This window comes from Triticum dicoccoides, chromosome 4B (assembly GCF_002162155.2).
Source record: "Triticum dicoccoides isolate Atlit2015 ecotype Zavitan chromosome 4B, WEW_v2.0, whole genome shotgun sequence".
In the NCBI taxonomy this organism is placed as follows: Eukaryota; Viridiplantae; Streptophyta; class Magnoliopsida; order Poales; family Poaceae; genus Triticum; species Triticum dicoccoides.
This window is the reverse complement of record NC_041387.1, coordinates 190262959-190282735: the sequence shown is the minus strand read 5'-3', so window position 1 is coordinate 190282735 and position 19777 is coordinate 190262959. Positions and strand designations below refer to the sequence as shown.

Genomic DNA, 19777 nt, shown 5'->3' with positions numbered 1-19777 from the left:
CGGCTGCCCTCCCCTCACCCCTCTATTTATAGGGGGAAGGGAGAAGGGGGCCGGCCCCCTAGAACCCATCTAGGGGGGGTGCGGCGGCCAAGGGGAGAGGGGGAGAGGGTGGCTTGCCCCCCAAGCCAAGGGGGGCGCCCCCTCTAGGGTTCCCCCCTCAACCCTAGGCGCAAGGGCCCAAGGGAGGGGGTGCGGCCAGCCCACCAGGGGCTGGCTCCCTGCCCCACGCAGCCCATGTGGCCCCCCGGGAGGGGTGGCCCCTCCCGGTGGACCCCCGGAACCCTTCCGGTGGCCCCGGTACAATACCGGTATGACCCCGAAACTTCCGGGTGTCCGTTTGACAACTTCCCATATATAAATCTTTACCTCCGAACCCTTCCGGAGCTCCTCGTGACGTCCAGGATCCCATCCGGGACTCCGAACAACATTCGGTAGTCACATACTAGTCTTCCTAATAACCCTAGCGTCACCGAACCTTAAGTGTGTAGACCCTACGGGTTCGGGAGACATGCAGACATGACCGAGACGCTCTCAGGTCAATAACCAACAGAGGGATCTGGATACCCATGATGGCTCCCACATGCTCCTCGATGTTGTCATCGGATAAACCACGATGTCGAGGATTCGATCAAACCCTGTATGCTATTCCCTTTGTCAATCGGTACGTTACTTGCCCGTGACTCGATCGTCGGTATCCCAATACCTTGTTCAGTCTCGTTACCGGCAAGTCACTTTACTCGTACCGTAATGCATGATCCCGTGTCCAACACCTTGGTCACATTGAGCTCATTGTGATGATGCATTACCGAGTGGGCCCAGAGATACCTCTCCGTCATACGGAGTGACAAATCCCAGTCTCGATCCGTGTCAACCCAACAGATACTTTCGGAGATACCTATAATGCACCTTTATAGTCACCCAGTTACGTTGTGACGTTTGATACACCCAAGGCACTCTTACGGTATCCGGGAGTTACACGATCTCATGGTCGAAGGAAGAGATACTTGACATTGGCAAAGCTCTAGCAAAACGAACTACACGATATTTTATGCTATGCTTAGGATTGGGTCTTGTCCATCACATCATTCTCCTAATGATGTGATCCCGTTATCAACGACATCCAATGTCCATAGTCAGGAAACCATGACTATTTGTTGATCACAACGAGCTAGTCAACTAGAGGCTCACCAGGGACATATTGTGGTCTAAGTATTCACACGTGTATTACGATTTCCGGATAATACAGTTATAGCATGAATAAAAGACATTTATCATGAACATTGAAATATAATAATACTTTTATTATTGCCTCTAGGGCATATTTCCAACAGTCTCCCACTTGCACTAGAGTCACCAATCTAGTTACATTGTGATGAATCGAACACCCATAGAGTTCTGGTGTTGATCATGTTTTGCACGCGAGAGAGGTTTAGTCAGCGGATCTGCGACATTCAGATCCGTGTGCACTTTGCAAATCTCTATGTCTCCATCTTGAACATTTTCACGGATGGAGTTGAAACGACGCTTGATGTGCCTGGTCTTCTTGTGAAACCTGGGCTCCTTTGCGAGGGCAATGGCTCCAGTGTTGTCACAGAAGAGTTTGATCGGCCCCGACACATTGGGTATGACTCCTAGGTCGGTGATGAACTCCTTCACCCAAATCGCTTCATGTGCTGCCTCCGAGGCTGCCATGTACTCCGCTTCACACGTAGATCCCGCCACGACGCTCTGCTTGCAGCTGCACCAGCTTACTGCTCCACCATTCAACATATACACGTATCCGGTTTGTGACTTAGAGTCATCCAGATCTGAGTCGAAGCTAGCGTCGACGTAACCCTTTACGACGAGCTCTTCGTCTCCTCCATAAACGAGAAACATGTCCTTCGTCCTTTTCAGGTACTTCAAGATATTCTTGACCGCTGTCCAGTGTTCCTTGCCGGGATTACTTTGGTATCTTGCTACCAAACTTACGGCAAGGTTTACATCGGGTCTGGTACACAGCATGGCATACATAATAGATCCTATGGCTGAAGCATAGGGGATGACACTCATCTCTTCTTTATCTTTTGCCGTGGTCGGTGACTGAGCCGAGCTCATTCTCACACCTTGTAACATAGGCAAGAACCCCTTCTTGGACTGTTCCATTTTGAACCTCTTCAAAATCTTATCAAGGAATGTGCTTTGTGAAAGACCTATGAGGCGTCTCGATCTATCTCTATAGATCTTGATGCCTAATATATAAGCAGCTTCTCCAAGGTCCTTCATTGAAAAACACTTATTCAAGTAGGCCTTAATGCTGTCCAGAAATTCTATATTATTTCCCATCAAGAGTATGTCATCTACATATAATATGAGAAATGCTACAGAGCTCCCACTCACTTTCTTGTAAACGCAGGCTTCTCCATAAGTCTGCATAAACCCAAACGCTTTGATCATCTCATCAAAGCGAATATTCCAACTCCGAGATGCTTGCACCAGCCCATAAATGGATCGCTGGAGCTTGCATACTTTGTTAGCATTCCGAGGATCGACAAAACCTTCCGGCTGCATCATATACAGTTCTTCCTTAAGATGCCCGTTAAGGAATGCTGTTTTGACGTCCATCTGCCATATCTCATAATCATAGTATGCGGCAATTGCTAACATGATTCGGACGGACTTCAGCTTCGCTACGGGAGAGAAAGTCTCGTCGTAGTCAATCCCTTGAACTTGTCGATAACCCTTAGCGACAAGTCGAGCCTTATAAATGGTAACATTACCATCCGCGTCCGTCTTCTTCTTAAAAATCCATTTGTTTTCTATCGCTCGCCGATCATCGGGCAAGTCTGTCAAAGTCCATACTTTGTTTTCATACATGGATTCTATCTCGGATTTCATGGCTTCAAGCCATTTGTTGGAATCCGGGCCCGCCATCGCTTCTTCATAGTTCGAAGGTTCATTGTTGTCTAACAACATGATTTCCAGGACAGGGTTGCCGTACCACTCTGGTGCGGAACGTGTCCTTGTGGACCTACGAAGTTCAGCAATAACTTGATCCGAAGTACCTTGATCATCATCAATGTTTTCCTCTTCAGTTGGTGTGGGCATCACAGGAACATTTTCCTGAGCTGCACCACTTTCCCGTTCGAGAGGTAGTACTTCATCGAGTTCTACTTTCCTCCCACTTACTTCTTTTGAGAGAAACTCTTTTTCCAGAAAGCATCCGTTCTTGGCAACAAAGATCTTGCCTTCGGATCTTAAGTAGAAGGTATACCCGACAGTTTCCTTAGGGTATCCTATGAATACGCATTTTTCCGACTTGGGTTCGAGCTTTTCAGGTTGAAGTTTCTTGACATAAGCATCGCATCCCCAAACTTTTAGAAACGACAGCTTAGGTTTCTTTCCAAACCATAATTCATACGGTGTCGTCTCAACGGATTTACACGGTGCCCTATTTAAAGTGAATGTAGCTGTCTCTAGAGCGTATCCCCAAAATGATAGCGGTAAATCGGTAAGAGACATCATAGACCGCACCATATCCAATAAAGTGCGATTACGACGTTCGGACACACCGTTTCGCTGAGGTGTTCCAGGCGGCGTGAGTTGTGAAACGATTCCACATTTCCTTAAGTGTGTACCAAATTCGTGATTTAAGTATTCTCCTCCACGATCTGATCGTAAGAATTTTATCTTTCGGTCACGTTGATTCTCTACCTCATTCTAAAATTCCTTGAACTTTTCAAAGGTCTCAGACTTGTGTTTCATTAAGTAGACATACCCATATCTACTTAAGTCATCAGTGAGAGTGAGAACATAACGATATCCTCCGCGAGCCTCAACGCTCATTGGACCGCACACATCGGTATGTATGATTTCCAACAAGTTGGTTGCTCGCTCCATTGTTTCGGAGAACGGAGTCTCGGTCATTTTGCCCAAGAGGCATGGTTCGCATGTGTCAAACGATTCATAATCAAGAGACTCTAAAAGTCCATCGGCATGGAGCTTCTTCATGCGCTTGACACCAATGTGACCAAGGCGGCAGTGCCACAAGTATGTGGGACTATCGTTATCAACTTTAAATCTTTTGGCATCTACACTATGAACATGTGTAATATTACGCTCGAGATTCATTAAGAATAAACCATTGACCATCGGAGCATGACCATAAAACATATCTCTCATATAAATCGAACAACCATTATTCTCAGACTTAAATGAGTAGACATCTCGTATTAAACGAGATCCAGATACAATGTTCATGCTCAAACTTGGCACTAAATAACAATTATTAAGGTTCAAAACTAATCCCGTAGGTAAATGTAGAGGCAGCGTGCCGACGGCGATCACATCGACTCTGGAACCATTCCCGACGCGCATCGTCACCTCGTCCTTCGCCAGTCTCCGTTTATTCCGCAGCTCCTGCTGTGAGTTACAAATATGAGCAACGGCACCGGTATCAAATACCCAGGAGTTACTACAAGTACTGGTAAGGTACACATCAATCACATGTATATCAAATATACCTTTGGTGTTGCCGGCCTTCTTATCCGCTAAGTATTTGGGGCAGTTCCGCTTCCAGTGACCCTTCCCCTTGCAATAGAAGCACTCAGTCTCAGGCTTGGGTCCATTCTTTGACTTCTTCCCGGTAACTGGCTTACCAGGCGCGACAACCTCCTTGCCGTCCTTCTTGAAGTTCTTCTTACCCTTGCCCTTCTTGAACTTAGTGGTCTTATTGACCATCAACACTTGATGTTCTTTCTTGATTTCAGCCTCTGCTGACTTCAGCATTGAGAACACTTCGGGAATGGTCTTTTCCATCCCCTGCATGTTGTAGTTCATCACAAAGCTCTTGTAGCTTGGTGGGAGCGACTGGAGGATTCTGCCAATGACCGCCTCATCTGGGAGGTTAATGTTCAGCTGGGTCATACGGTTGTGCAACCCAGACATCTTCAGGATGTGTTCACTGACAGAACTGTTTTCCTCCATCTTACAACTGTAGAACTTGTCGGAGACATCATATCTCTCGACCCGGGCATGAGCTTGAAAAACTAGTTTTAGCTCTTCGAACATCTCATATGCTCCGTGGTGCTCAAAACGCTTTTGGAGCCCCGGTTCTAAGCTGTAAAGCATGCCGCACTGAACGAGGGAGTAATCATCAGCACGAGACTGCCAAGCATTCACAATGTCTTGGTTCTCTGGGACGGGAGCGTCACCTAGCGGTCCTTCTAGGACATATTGTTTCCTGGCAGCTATGAGGATGATCCTCAGGTTCCGGACCCAGTCCGTATAGTTGCTGCCATCATCTTTCAGCTTGGTTTTCTCTAGGAACGCGTTCAAGTTCATGTTGACATTAGCGTTGGCCATTGATCTACAAGACATATTTGCAAAGGTTTTAGACTAAGTTCATGATAATTAAGTTCTAATCAAATTATGAACTCCCACTCAGATTAGACATCCCTTTAGTCATCTAAGTGTTACACGATCCGAGTCGACTAGCCCGTGTCCGATCATCACGTGAGACGGACTAGTCATCGTCGGTGAACATTCTCATGTTGATCGTATCTTCCATACGATTCGTGTTCGACCTTTCGATCTCCATGTTCCGAGGCCATGTCTGCACATGCTAGGCTCGTCAAGTTAACCCTAAGTGTTTTCGCTGTGTAAAATTGTCTTACACCCGTTGTATGTGAACGTAAGAATCCATCACACCCGATCATCACGTGGTGCTTAGAAGCGACGAACTGTAGCAACGGTGCACAGTTAGGGGAGAACACTTCTTGAAATTTTATAAGGGATCATCTTATTTACTACCGTCGTCCTAAGTAAACAAGATGCATAAACATAATAAACATCACATGCAATTATATAGTTGTGACATGATATGGCCAATATCATATAGCTCCATTGATCTTCATCTTCGGGGCTCCATGATCATCTTGTCACCGGCTTGACACCATGATCTCCATCATCATGATCTCCATCATCGTGTCTTCATGAAGTTGTCACGCCAACGACTACTTCTACTTCTATGACTAACGTTTAGCAATAAAGTAAAGTAGTTTACATGGCGTTGTTCAATGACACGCAGGTCATACAAAAAATAAAGACAACTCCTATGGCTCCTGCCGGTTGTCATACTCATCGACATGCAAGTCGTGAATCCTATTACAAAGAACATGATCTCATACATCACAATTCATCATTCATCACAACTTCTGGCCATATCACATCACATGATCAATCGCTGCAAAAACAAGTTAGACGTCCTCTAATTGTTGTTGCATCTTTTACGTGGCTGCAATTGGGTTCTAGCAAGAACGTTTTCTTACCTACGAATCACCACAACGTGATTTTTGTCAACTTCTATTTACCCTTCATAAGGGCCCTGTTCATCGATTCCGCTCCAACTAAAGTGGGAGAGACAGACACCCGCCAGCCACCTTATGCAACTAGTGCATGTCAGTCGGTGGAACCGGTCTCACGTAAGCGTACGTGTAAGGTTGGTCCGGGCCGCTTCATCCCACAATACCGTTGAGCAAGAAAAGACTAGTAGAGGCAAGTAAGATGACAAAATCCACGCCCACAACAAAATTGTGTTCTACTCGTGCAAAGAGAACTACGCATAGACCTAGCTCATGATGCCACTGTTGGGGAACGTTGCAGAAAATTAAAATTTTTCCTACGGTTTCACCAAGATCCATCTATGAGTTCATCTAAGCAACGAGTCAAGGGAGAGAGTTTGCATCTACATACCACTTGTAGATCGCGTGCGGAAGCTTGCAAGGTGATGATGTAGTCGTACTCGACGTGATTTGAATCACCGATGACCAAGTGCTGAACGGACAGCACCTCCGCGTTCAACACACGTACGGGACGGGAGACGTCTCCTCCTTCTTGATCCAGCAAGGGGGGAGGAGAGGTTGAGGAAGACAGCTCCACCGGCAGCACGACGGCGTGGTGATGGTGGAGAGGCAGTACTCCGACAGGGCTTCGCCAAGCACACAACGGAGGAGGAGAGGTGTTGGGGAGGGGAGGGCTGCGCCTTGGAGGGTGGTGCGGCTGCCCTCCCCTCACCCCTCTATTTATAGGGGGAAGGGAGAAGGGGGCCGGCCCCCTAGAACCCATCTAGGGGGGGTGCGGCGGCCAAGGGGAGAGGGGGAGAGGGTGGCTTGCCCCCCAAGCCAAGGGGGGCGCCCCCTCTAGGGTTCCCCCCTCAACCCTAGGCGCAAGGGCCCAAGGGAGGGGGTGCGGCCAGCCCACCAGGGGCTGGCTCCCTGCCCCACGCAGCCCATGTGGCCCCCCGGGAGGGGTGGCCCCTCCCGGTGGACCCCCGGAACCCTTCCGGTGGCCCCGGTACAATACCGGTATGACCCCGAAACTTCCCGGTGTCCGTTTGACAACTTCCCATATATAAATCTTTACCTCCGGACCCTTCCGGAGCTCCTCGTGACGTCCAGGATCCCATCCGGGACTCCGAACAACATTCGGTAGTCACATACTAGTCTTCCTAATAACCCTAGCGTCACCGAACCTTAAGTGTGCAGACATGGCCGAGACGCTCTCAGGTCAATAACCAACAGCGGGATCTGGATACCCATGATGGCTCCCACATGCTCCTCCATGTTGTCATCGGATGAACCACGATGTCGAGGATTCGATCAAACCCTGTATGCTATTCCCTTTGTCAATCGGTACGTTACTTGCCCGAGACTCGATCGTCGGTATCCCAATACCTTGTTCAGTCTCGTTACCGGCAAGTCACTTTACTCGTACCGTAATGCATGATCCCGTGTCCAACACCTTGGTCACATTGAGCTCATTGTGATGATGCATTACCGAGTGGGCCCAGAGATACCTCTCCGTCATACGGAGTGACAAATCCCAGTCTCGATCCGTGTCAACCCAACAGATACTTTCGGAGATACCTGTAATGCACCTTTATAGTCACCCAGTTACGTTGTGACGTTTGATACACCCAAGGCACTCTTACGGTATCCGGGAGTTACACGATCTCATGGTCGAAGGAAGAGATACTTGACATTGGCAAAGCTCTAGCAAAACGAACTACACGATCTTTTATGCTATGCTTAGGATTGGGTCTTGTCCATCACATCATTCTCCTAATGATGTGATCCCGTTATCAACGACATCCAATGTCCATAGTCAGGAAACCATGACTATCTGTTGATCACAACGAGCTAGTCAACTAGAGGCTCACCAGGGACATATTGTGGTCTAAGTATTCACACGTGTATTACGATTTCCGAATAATACAGTTATAGCATGAATAAAAGACATTTATCATGAACATTGAAATATAATAATACTTTTATTATTGCCTCTAGGGCATATTTCCAACAGTCGCCGTGCCACAATGGGAGTCCAGACCGCGGGCAGGTGTTGCTATGGTCTGCCACTGTGCTGCAATGGGAGTCCAGACCGCGGGCCGGTGTTGCTATGGTCTACCGCCGTGCTGCAATGGGCGTCCAAAGCTGCGGGCTGGTGTTGTGGTGGTTGTCACCGTGCCACAATGGGAGTGCAGACCGCTGGCCGGTGTTGTTATGGTCGCCGCCGTGCTGCAGTGGGCGTCCAAAGCTGCGGGCCGGTGTTGTGATGGTTGTCGCCGTGCCACAATGGGAGTCGAGACCGTGGTCCATTGTTGTTATGGTCGCCGCCGTGCTGCAATGCGCGTCCAAAGCTGCGGGCTGGTGTTGTGATGGTCACTACCATGCTTCAATGGGGTCCAGAGCTATGGTCCACTGTTTGTGATGGTGTGCTGTGATGGTGGTCATCGTGCTGGGCGTTCGAAGGTAAGCGCCGGCGTTGTGATGGTCGTCGACGCACTGCGCTGCGCCGCAATGGACGTCCGGACTAGTAGGCCGCTGATATGATGGTCGTTTGTCCTGCTGCAATGAGAGTCCGAAGCTGCTGGCTGCCCGCTGCCGTAGTGATGCTTTCTTCAAGAAGTGTTACGAGGCACCGTTGGAGCTGTAGGCATGTGCTACAATGAAGAGCAACATGTTGCTTCAAGCTTTGCAAGCTGGCTCCACAAACGATGATTTGGAGGAAAGGCGAGGAGATGCCGTGAGGTGGCCCTTGTGTTGAGAGCCGGGCGGCGGCTAATGCTCGCTGGAGCTGCACAACGACGACGTCTCAAGTAATGTACGACAAGTGCCGGGTGCGGGGACTGCGACTGCACTTGGGCATGTGCTAGAGGACGTGGAGGCGAGCGTGCGTGTGGTTGTGATCTACCTCATCAAACGGTGGACGAGGCGGTTTATTTCTGGTTAGCATCAGCCGGATTAAGGGTAGCAGCCGCCCCTAAACAAACCGTTTGTTCGATCGTTGACTTACATATGGGGCCTTCCTTCCTCTTGTCTTTCTCCTCTCCATCTCCACTCCTGATCTCTCTCTCTCTCTCTCTCTCTCTCTCTCTCTCTCTCTCTCTCTCTCTCTCTCTCTCTCTCTCTTCCCCGAGCCGTGATCTCTCACTCTCTGCTGGGCCATGGCTGCCCGGAGCCCCCTTCGCGACCAAGCCCACCGGAATATGCATTGACCTCCTTCGCACAAGCCATGGCTGGCCGGAAATGGCACGCGCTCGCGGCGTCTTATACGTCCGTGGAGGTGGTGTTGCACGAGCACCACACCATGGTGGCTGACCTAGCTGGGTACTCCCCGACTCCGCTCACCACATTGAGGATGCCCATGCCAAGGAAGGTGCTCTCCGGTGGCAGGGCGACCTCGCCCCACTAGCTATGTTGGAGAACAGCGTCAAGCGCCTCAAGTCGCTCTTGGCATCGTTGGGGCGCGATGCTTTAGTGGCGTAGTCCGAGGCGACATTCTCACTGCTAGCCGACTCGTTCCTTGAGTCACCCGCATCGTATCCCTCTCCACGTTTAGCACCCGAAGCTGAAAAACTTGCCGCGTAGGTTGACCTCCTAGAGACGCGGGCCAACCTCGCCGGCGCACGCCCGTTCTACTGCAGGCACCTCCCCATTGGAGCACGCTGCGAAGGTCATCACCACGGCATGCCAGCGTTCGCAACCCGCGAGGTAGGCATGTAAGGTGGAGGGCCGGAGCGGGTGAGGAGGGAGCAGCGCGCGGTGACGGTGTCACACCGCCTATCACCATTAGTCATGGGGGCCCTGATTGTTTTTAGAATGTTTGCTATGACCTGATTGCTTTTTTCCCCGAGATTCTTTCAATCTGTTCATCTTCGATCATGACAGTATAGAAAACAACAGAGATAATAAAAATTATAACCATCTCCGGGGACCACCTAGCGATGACTACAAGCATTTGAGCGAGCCGAAGACGCGCCGCCATCATCGTCCTTCCGTCACCGAAGTCAAGCAAACTTTATTGTAGTAGACAGTCGAGACATGCTAAGGCCCCATAGGACCAGCGCACCAGAGTAGCAACCACCGCCGATAAAGAAAGTCGTAGATCAGAAGAATCAAGCTTGTAAACATCCAAACATAACGAACGAATACCGGATCCAAATAGATCCACCGAATACCAGCATCGACCGAATCCCACGAGATCCGACAAAGACACACCTCCACACACCCTCCCACGATACTAGACGCACCATTGGGATGGGAATAGAACGTGGGAGACATTATTCCTACCAAGGGACATCGTCGCCGCCATACAACCCCAACCAAAACGATGAACCTAACAAGAACGAGAACGGGGTCCCTCCCGCTAGTGGGGGGCCAAGATCCTCTACACCTCCATGGCCTAGAGGTCATGGGAGATGGAGCGGACCGGCGGTAGCACCGACGGGAGGAGAAGTGCTTTTCTTGTGGAGGAGGAAAGAGATACCAATGTATAGACTTGATTGCTTTTTAAAAATCTTTCCAGGGATTATTCTATAGAAAAATGAGGACATATTTGTAAATTTATAAAAGAACAGGAGGATTGAAGTAATTTTTTACTCCCTCAGTCCTATAATATAATATATCTTTTAACACTACACTAATGTCAAAAAAGGTCTTACATTATGGGACACAGAGAGTACATGAGAATTTTTTATCAGAATATGAGGAAGAGACATTGATATGTGGGCTCCATAAGTAAGTTAACGGTACAAAATGGTTCTCTTACGTGCGGCCCCTACTATCATAACCCTGACCAAATGTTAATCACTCGGTCATTTGGGATTTTTTAAACAACAAGCCACTTATATGGTAGGTATATGCGACAAAAAAATATGAAAGTGTTTTCTTATAAAAAAAGCCTAACCCAAAAAGTGAGGGTGCTCTTATCTCCCCACCCACATCAAGAAGGCGTGTCCCAAACACGACTAAATTTCTCAAAACCATCACATTTGTGGCGGCTAAGGTACTCCAAAACCACTTCTTTTGCAAAAATCACAAACTAACATCACCTCTACGACAAGTGAGTAACAAATCACACTAATTTGGGACTGAGCCATGTCTAAGAACAAAACTAATGGGTGGGGCCTGTCTGTCGGGCTGATGTGGCAAAGACTAGTCCTAGTCAATGTCTTGACCTGCTGGGGGTGGACGGGTCCCACCTGTCAGCCACACATCTTATTTTCCCCCTCTTCTCCTTCTTCCTCGCCTCTAATCTGCTCCGGCGGCCTCAAACCCTAGCCAGCCCATGCCCTCGCCCATGTCCCGAGAGGAGCCGCCACCACCGACCACAAGGGACATGGTTCGCCACCTTATTCCCCTATGCCTCCTGCTTCCTTCTCTCTCCCCTGGCTCAAGCTCGCCCGTGCGCCGCGGCTGCAGCCGACCGCCGCCAGAGCTCCTGCTCTGGCCACTCGCCAGCCGCGCCGGCGTGGCCCCGGTGACCCTTGATGCGTCTCCCCTCATCTTCCGCGTGACCGCCCCAGCCAACCCGCGAGGCATCCACAGTCGCGACCTTGAGCACCGCCGGCTAGGGCGTGTGCCGAAAATTGATGCCAGGCCACCGGCTGTGTGCGCAGGTGCCACCACTCCTCTCGAGGGCATCGCTAAGGGGAGGGAGTGGCTGGCTCCATCCGCATCTCGGGCAATAGCCCATCACCCGATTGTGTACGGGGCAATAACTGGAGGAGCGTGAGGTGCGGTGTGGCGGCCCTCGGCATCCCTGCCGTGGCAGGTGGCGGCTTCCTCTGCCGCCTTGCCGATGCACCCACACCAAGGGGGCCGATGGCGTGCAGCTCGGCGGGCCTCAAGCAGCAGCCAGCGCGAGCAACACGCGACTGTGGACGCTTGGAAGCTACTCGATGAAATGCCCCATGGGGGAAGTGAAGGAGGAAGATAAGCATTGAGCCATTGACAAGTGGGACCCATATCCACCTCAGCGTAGTGTCCACATGTGCATTCCATGTCAGGCCAACAGGCGGTCCCAGTTGCGAGTTTGCTGTTATAACGACCGAATATGAGAATTAGTGTGATTTGTTACTCACTTGCCGCAGAGTTTGTGAGTTTTTATGATTTTTGGCAAAGCCATGTAAGGTAATGTGCAATATCCCTACTCCCTCGATGGGGAGAGGCTTCGTATATATTAGCTATCGGCAGGAGCCTGCCTTGGCATACAAGAAGGTACAAGAGTTTGAGGAGGATACGGAGAGAAGGTTGGTTGGGATTACATATTTCTCTAACACCCTCCCTTAATCTCAACTATTCTAAATTAAGATTACTCTTGAACTCTTCGAATGGTCTTGCTGAAAGTGCCTTTGTGAAGCCATCTGCTACTTGATCCTTGGAGGGAATAAACCGTATCTCAAGTTTCTTTGCTGCAACTCTTTCTCGCACAAAGTGAAAGTCAATCTCTATGTGTTTTGTCCTTGCATGAAACACTGGATTTGCACACAAATACGTTGCTCCCAAATTATCACATCATAAGCACGAATATACGATTTTTCTTAACTCCCAACTCATCAAGGAGTGACTCAACCCAAATAATTTCAGCAGTTGCATTTGCCAAGGATTTGTACTCTGCTTCTGTGCTTGAGCGTGACACAGTGGCTTGCTTTCTAGCACTCCAGGAGATAAGATTTGATCCAAAGAACACTGCAAAACCTCCAGTTGATCTCCTGTCATCACTACATCCTGCCCAGTCAGCATCAAAGAATGCACTAACAAGAGAGGAATTAGACCTTCTGAAATTAAGTCCTATTCCCATAGTGTGCTTCACATATCTCACAATTCTCTTGTCAGCTGCCGAATGTGCAGAAGTAGGTGCATGAAGGTATTGACAAACCTTGTTGACAGCAAATGAAATATCCGGACGTGTGAGAGTTAAATATTGCAACGCTCCCACAGTACTCCTATACCTTGTGCTCTCCTCCTCTTGAAGTGGCTCACCTTCATATGCAGAGAGTTTTTCTGAGGAAGATAAAGGTGTAGGAACTGGCTTATAATTCTTCATTCCCATGCGAGACAGAAGCTCATTGACATATTTTTCCTGACTTAACACAATGCCATCTTGATTTTTCTTGACTTCAATGCCCAGAGAGAAATGTAAATCACCTAGATCTTTCAAGGCAAACTCTGAGCTCAAATCATGCAAAAGAGCATTAGTGGCATTTTGTGAGGAACTTGCAACTATGATATCATCCATATATATGAGTACAAAAATGACCACTCCTGCCTTGTTATAAATAAACAAGGACGTATCAGCCTTGGAAGCAATAAAGCCAAGATATTTCAATTGTAAGCTTAGCCTGGAATACCATGCTCTGGGTGCTTGCTTTAAACCATAAAGTGCTTTATCAAGCTTGCAAACATAATGTGGTAATTACTTACACTCATACCCAGGTGGCTATCTCATAAACACTTCCTCTTCCAGAACACCATGCAGAAACGCGTTCTGTACATCTAGCTGCCTTAGGCTCCATCCTCTGGACACAACAATAGCTAGCACAAGTCTGATAGTTGCAGCTTTCACAACAGGACTGAACGTGTCCTCATAGTCAATGTCATAACATTGCTTAAAGCCCTTTCCAACTAGACATGCCTTATACCTGTCAATGGAGCCATCTGCCCTTCTTTATCATGTACACCTAATTGCAATCAATGATATTTTACCTCTCTGATTTGGTACAAGATGCCAGGTTTTGTTCCTCATGAGTGCACAATATTCCTCATCCATCGCCTTCTTCCACTTCGGATCATCAAGTGCACTGTTCAACGTTGTTGGTTCTCCTGAAATACATAGCATCCCATATGGTATAGTTCCATCTTTTCTTATTTTTGGATTTCGTATACCTTTTTGTAGCCGTGTCATAACTTGTGAAGAAACCTCTGGCTGAACCACTGGTACACTCGCCACAGAAGATCCAGGCAAATCTGCATGTCCTGACCCAGACAGATTTGTCCCGGCGTGTGTAGAAGATCCTGTGGCTGTAGGTGTGGCTTCAGTTCCTGTGGACACACGGCGACCCGATGCAGTGGATCCGGCGCCCGATCGCGGCCTGACGCGCGCGCGTGACGAGGGGGATTCGGTCCCGCCGCTGGTCCTGCCTGTCGTGTCTGTCACGCCTGTCGGCTGGACGCGCGCGCGTGACGAGGGGGATTCGGTCCCGCCTGGCGTCGACGTTTCCGCGCAGGAGTGGCCGCCCCTCGGGTCAGGCGTGGAGCCGGCTGGAGCGCGATCCGATGACGATCTGCTCGTGCGATCCGAGGACTGCGCACAGACAAGAGTCTCAGGCGCCTCCGGATCTCCTTCGTCATCTGTTCCAGGTTCGTCTTCTTCCTCCACATGAAATAATGGGTCAAATTGAGCCATATTTTCGAAATTTTGATCATTTTGAACACCGTTCTCACCAGGGACCTGCACAGGCATAAGAGAAGAACCAGTACCAGCAGGAATATCATCACATTGATTAGTACAATTATTGTCGCCCCCATGATCAAAAGACCGTAGATGTGAAGGAAGAAGGAGAATTTCCTTGCGGAGAAGTGCACCGGCATTTGGATGAAGAGAGGCAAAGGGAAAAACTATCTCATCAAAGACAACATCTCTGGATATATAGACCCGACCAGTGGGAACATCAAGGCATTTGACACCTTTATGAATGGGGCTATAACCTAAAAAGACACCTTTTTGAGCGGAAAGCGAGTTTTCGTGTGTTGTAGGGTCGAAGATTGGGCCAACATGCACAACCAAATATGCGAAGAGATGTGTAGTTGGGTGTGACACCAAGAAGTCGTGTGATGGGTGTTTCAAATTTGCTGACTTTACTTGTAAGCAAGTTGATAAGATATGTGGCAGTTAAGAATGCTTCATCCCAAAATTTAAGTGGCATGGATGCGTTTGCTAACAATGCAAGCCCCATATCAACTATGTGACGGTGCTTTCTTTCAGCAGAACCGTTCTGTTGGTGAGCATGAGGGCAAGAGACATGATGGGATATGCCAAGTTTTTGGAAGAAAGAGTTCAATTTTTCATACTCACTACCCCAGTCACTTTGCATAGCAATGATTTTGGAGTTCAGTTTGCGTTCAACAAGGTTTTGGAAATTGGTAAAAACTTGGAATACATTGGATCGTTTCTTTAGTAAATAAATACAAGTAAATTTACTATAGTCATCAATAAAGCTTACATAATAGAAAAATCTACCAACTGAAGTAGGAGCTGGCCCCCATACATCTGAAAAGATAAGTTGTAGAGGAGCAGTAGACACACTAGTAGAAATAGGGTAAGGTAATTGATGACTTTTTGCTTGTTGACACGGATCACAAACTGACTCAACACTAGGCTCATAAGAGAGTTTATTTTTGCTAAGAACATATCTAACTATGACTGAAGATGGATGACCCAAGCGACTATGCCACCTTGACGATGAAAGCTTGGTGACAATATTTGCTTGTTTATTTGACCATGAAGATGATGATGATGGTATGAGTGGGTAGAGGCCTCCCACACACTGTCCTCTAAGAATGATTCTCCTTGTGTTCAAGTCCTTGACCAAGAAAAAATAAGGGTGGAATTCTATAAGAACATTGTTATTAAGAGTGAATTGATGAACGGAAACAAGATTTTTAGATGTTTGAGGAGCATGCAAGACATTTTTCAGATGCAAATTTTTCACGGGGTTTTCAACAATTGAACTACCAATGTGTGTGATATCCATACCAGAACCGCTTGTCGTGCGAATTTGGTCGCCTCCATTGTACTTCTCCCGCATCGTCAACTTGTCAAGTTCACCTGTGATGTGATTTGTTGCTGCACTGTCGGCATACCAATTTGTGTCAACGCCGTAGGAGACAGCATACGCTTCTTTTTCTTCTGGGTCATTGTCCTCATAGCGCCACCAACAGACCCGAGCACCTCCTGGATGATGTTTGTAGCATATTTGGCACTCGGGAAAATCATGTTGCTGCTACACGCCTGCTGTTGCTGTTGCTGTTGTCGAGGGCGCCCTCTGAAGCCGCTGCCTCCATTGGAAGACGAGGGCTGGCGATCACCGCGGTCACCACGGCCACGCCCCCTTCCTCCTCGCCCGCGGGATCTGCCGCGAGATTGTCCACGGCCCCTGTAGACCGCATTAGCAGATGAGTGGAATCCGCTTGAAGCTGAGTCGCCTAGCATCTCCATCCTTTGATCAAAGGCAGAGATCTGGGCAAAGAGATCATCGGCGGTGATGGTGTTCTTGACAGCGCCGATCGTCGCCACCACGGAGTCGTAGTCGCGGTCTAGTCCGGCCAATATGTAGTCCACCATCTCCGCAGCAGAGACGGGACGACCAGCAGCAGCTAGTTCATCGCCGAGGCTCTTCATCTTAGCCATATACGCCGAGCTTGACATGCTGCTCTTCTTGGTGTTGGTGATGGCGATTCTTAGATTAGTGATCTGAGATTGCGACTGTGAGGCGAAGAGATTTGTCACCGTCGTCCAGAGTTCAAAGGTGGAGTCCTTCCCGACGACCTGCGCAAGGATCTCTGGCGACATGGAGTTCAGAAGAAAAGACAGGACCTGCTGGTCTTTGGTGATCCAGGGCCCATACAGGGGATTCGGCTCTAGGGCCGTGGTCTTGTCCGCCTTTGTGATCTCCACCATCTTGGGCGGAGCGGCGTCTGTGTTTTCGAGGAGTCCAGTCACCTGCGCACCTCGCAGGGCTGGAAGCACTTGAGTCTTCCAGAGGATGAAGTTTCCTCTTGCGAGCTTCTCCGATGGCGGCGAACCGAGGTTGAGGGCGACGCCAGCAGAGGAAGCCATGGAGACGATGGTATATATATGGTTTCTAGGGTTTTGGTTTGTGGCTATATGTATGGAAAGAGGTGGCTCTGATGACCATGTAAGATAATGTGCAATCTCCCTACTCCCTCGATGGGGAGATGCTTCGTATATATTAGCTATCGGCAGGAGCCTGCCTTGGCATACAAGAAGGTACAAGAGTTTGAGGAGGATACGGAGAGAAGGTTGGTTGGGATTACATATTTCTCTAACAAGCCGTAGTTTTGAAGTACCCTAGGCACAAATTGTTTTGAGCAATTTACTTCCCGGACACCAACATCTGTGCTGTACGCGGCGGCGGTGCGTTTGTATAGCATGCCCGGCGTGTGAACTCATTTGGAAAAGTGATCGAGCAGATAACTAACACGGAAATCCATCGATTAATCCAAACCTTCACAGAGGTCTCACTTTATTCTTGTATAAAGCACACAACTACACACTGGTGCGAAAATTCGAATCTGAGCCTGAGCTCATCTGCACCTACGCTCACGAAAAAAAATCAAAATAAATACTAGAAAAATTCAAAAATTCCAAAAAAAAATTGGATGGTGGACAATTTGATGCGTGAGGGACGCTCCAATTTTCAAAACATTTGAACTTCTGTGCAGCTCTCAGTAAAAAAGACAAATCAAAGTTCTGTAAAAATGTGCACTGTTCATATACTGTTCTGGTCTGATTTGTCTTTTTTGCTGAGAGCTGCACAGAAGTCCAAATGTTTTGAAAATTGGAGCGTACCTCACGCATCAAATTGTCTACTATCCAATTTTTTTTGAATTGTTTTTGAATTTTTCTAAATTTTTTACGAATTTTGTTTTGACCGGATGCAGGTGCACCCGGGCACCGAAACGCCGTTCTCACACTGGTGATACCTATTTACCGTAAGGTAAGCAAACACATGCAGAGTATGCAGTAGACAGACGGATACACCAAATTCACACACGGTGACGGATGTGAGCGACGGAGGCTCAAGCCCATTGGATGGCGTAGCTGCTATAGTTGGTCCGCTTGTCCTCGTAGCGTTCCCACACCATGACGCCGCCGTAGTTGGCCGCCTTCTGCGCCACCTGTATGACGCTGTAGTAGAGGTTCTTTGGGTGAACGTAACCGACCTTCTGCTCCGACGCCGGCAGCCCGAGGTAGATCTGCGCCGAAGGGTACGCCGCCGTCCACTTGTCCCACTGTCGCTGCCAGTTGGCGGCGCAGTCGGCGTCGTCGTAGAACCTGACGAAGATGCGTCCGACGAGCCCCGTGGCGAGCGCCCGCTCCACGTGCCGGTCCGGGTAGCCGCACCGCGGCGTGGCCGTCAGCTGCACCGGCGTCCTGCCGCGGAAGTCCTTATTGAAGTTCCATAGTCCTTATTGAAGTTCCATAGCCGCTTGGCCAGCTCGTCGTAGTTGGCCGGCGCGCCGTTCTCGATGAAGAAGTCGATGCCGTCGACGAAGGCGTCTCCGAACGGGCGGTAGACGGGACGTGGATTTTTAGAGCATATGCACCCAGGCCCTCCTATCCTAACTCTTCAATATTGCTTTAAGATCCGTGCGACACAATTAAGTTTCTATATGAAATTTTCTCTTTTTTGCTTTTCCCACATAGAACATATCTTAAAGTTCAAACCTATGCAGGATGGCAAATCTTTCTAACTAGAATCTAGGATAAATCTTTCAGAATTTTTTGTCCGACATAAATATTAAAAATATGATTTTTTAATCAAACAAAACGTATTTTGTATATTTATGTTTGACAAAAAAATCTGTACGATTTATCCTAGATTCTACTCAGAAAGCTTTGTCACGCCGCATAGGTTTGAACTTCAAGATATATTCTATGTGGGAGAAACAAAAAAGAGAAATATATTTGCACGAATCTTAAAGCAAAAAATGGATGGCTAGATAGAGAGGGCCTGGGTGCATATGCTCTAAAATATATTTTCGGCGGTAGACGCCCTTGCGGGTGCCGAGCATGTAGGCGTTCCAGAGGTAGTTGGCGACGTCCGCCGCGGACTGGGCGGTGGGCAGGGAGTACTGGTTGCCGAAGCCCCCGATGGAGAGGAAGACGAGTATGTTCTTGGACTGGCAGTGCTTGATGTCGGCGCCGACGGCGGAGACGTCGTGGCCAGACAGGTCGAGGTGGTAGTTGCCGCGGCCGAAGACGTCGAGGAAGGAGATGATGGCGATGGTGTAGGTGCCGGTGTCGCAGGCCTCCCGGAGGGACCCCTCGTTCTTGTTCCTACCCCAGAACACGGCCACCTGGCCGGTCTTCCCCGTGGCCGCGGCCGGGACGGCAAGGAAGGTTGCGGCGGAGAGAAGAGCCGCGATGAGTAGGAGGGAGGCTGGCCGACTGCATACGAGCGCCATTGGTGGGTAGATGAGTTTTCTTGTTGGTGTGAAGAATTATGTGCGTCGAGCCTAGTATATATAGGGGTGGAGTGGGAGCGGTGGGCGGAGGCTTTTCTTCGGATTAGCTTGGTGTGCTGTTTGTCTATCTTTATTGTTCGCAACAAGTTGTAGCATTTTATAATTGTTTTCTGTTTTTTATGAAAATATAGTACATTTTTGACGTACTCTCAAGAAAACAAACGGCACCGCACAAGTAAGTCGTT

General features: G+C 48.8%; 1 pseudogene; it reads right to left on the bottom strand.

Moving 5' to 3' along the window:
* Nucleotides 1-18029: 18029 nt before the first annotated feature.
* Nucleotides 18030-19576, bottom strand: LOC119295732 (annotated as a pseudogene).
* Between the last annotated feature and the right edge of the window lie 201 nt (nt 19577-19777).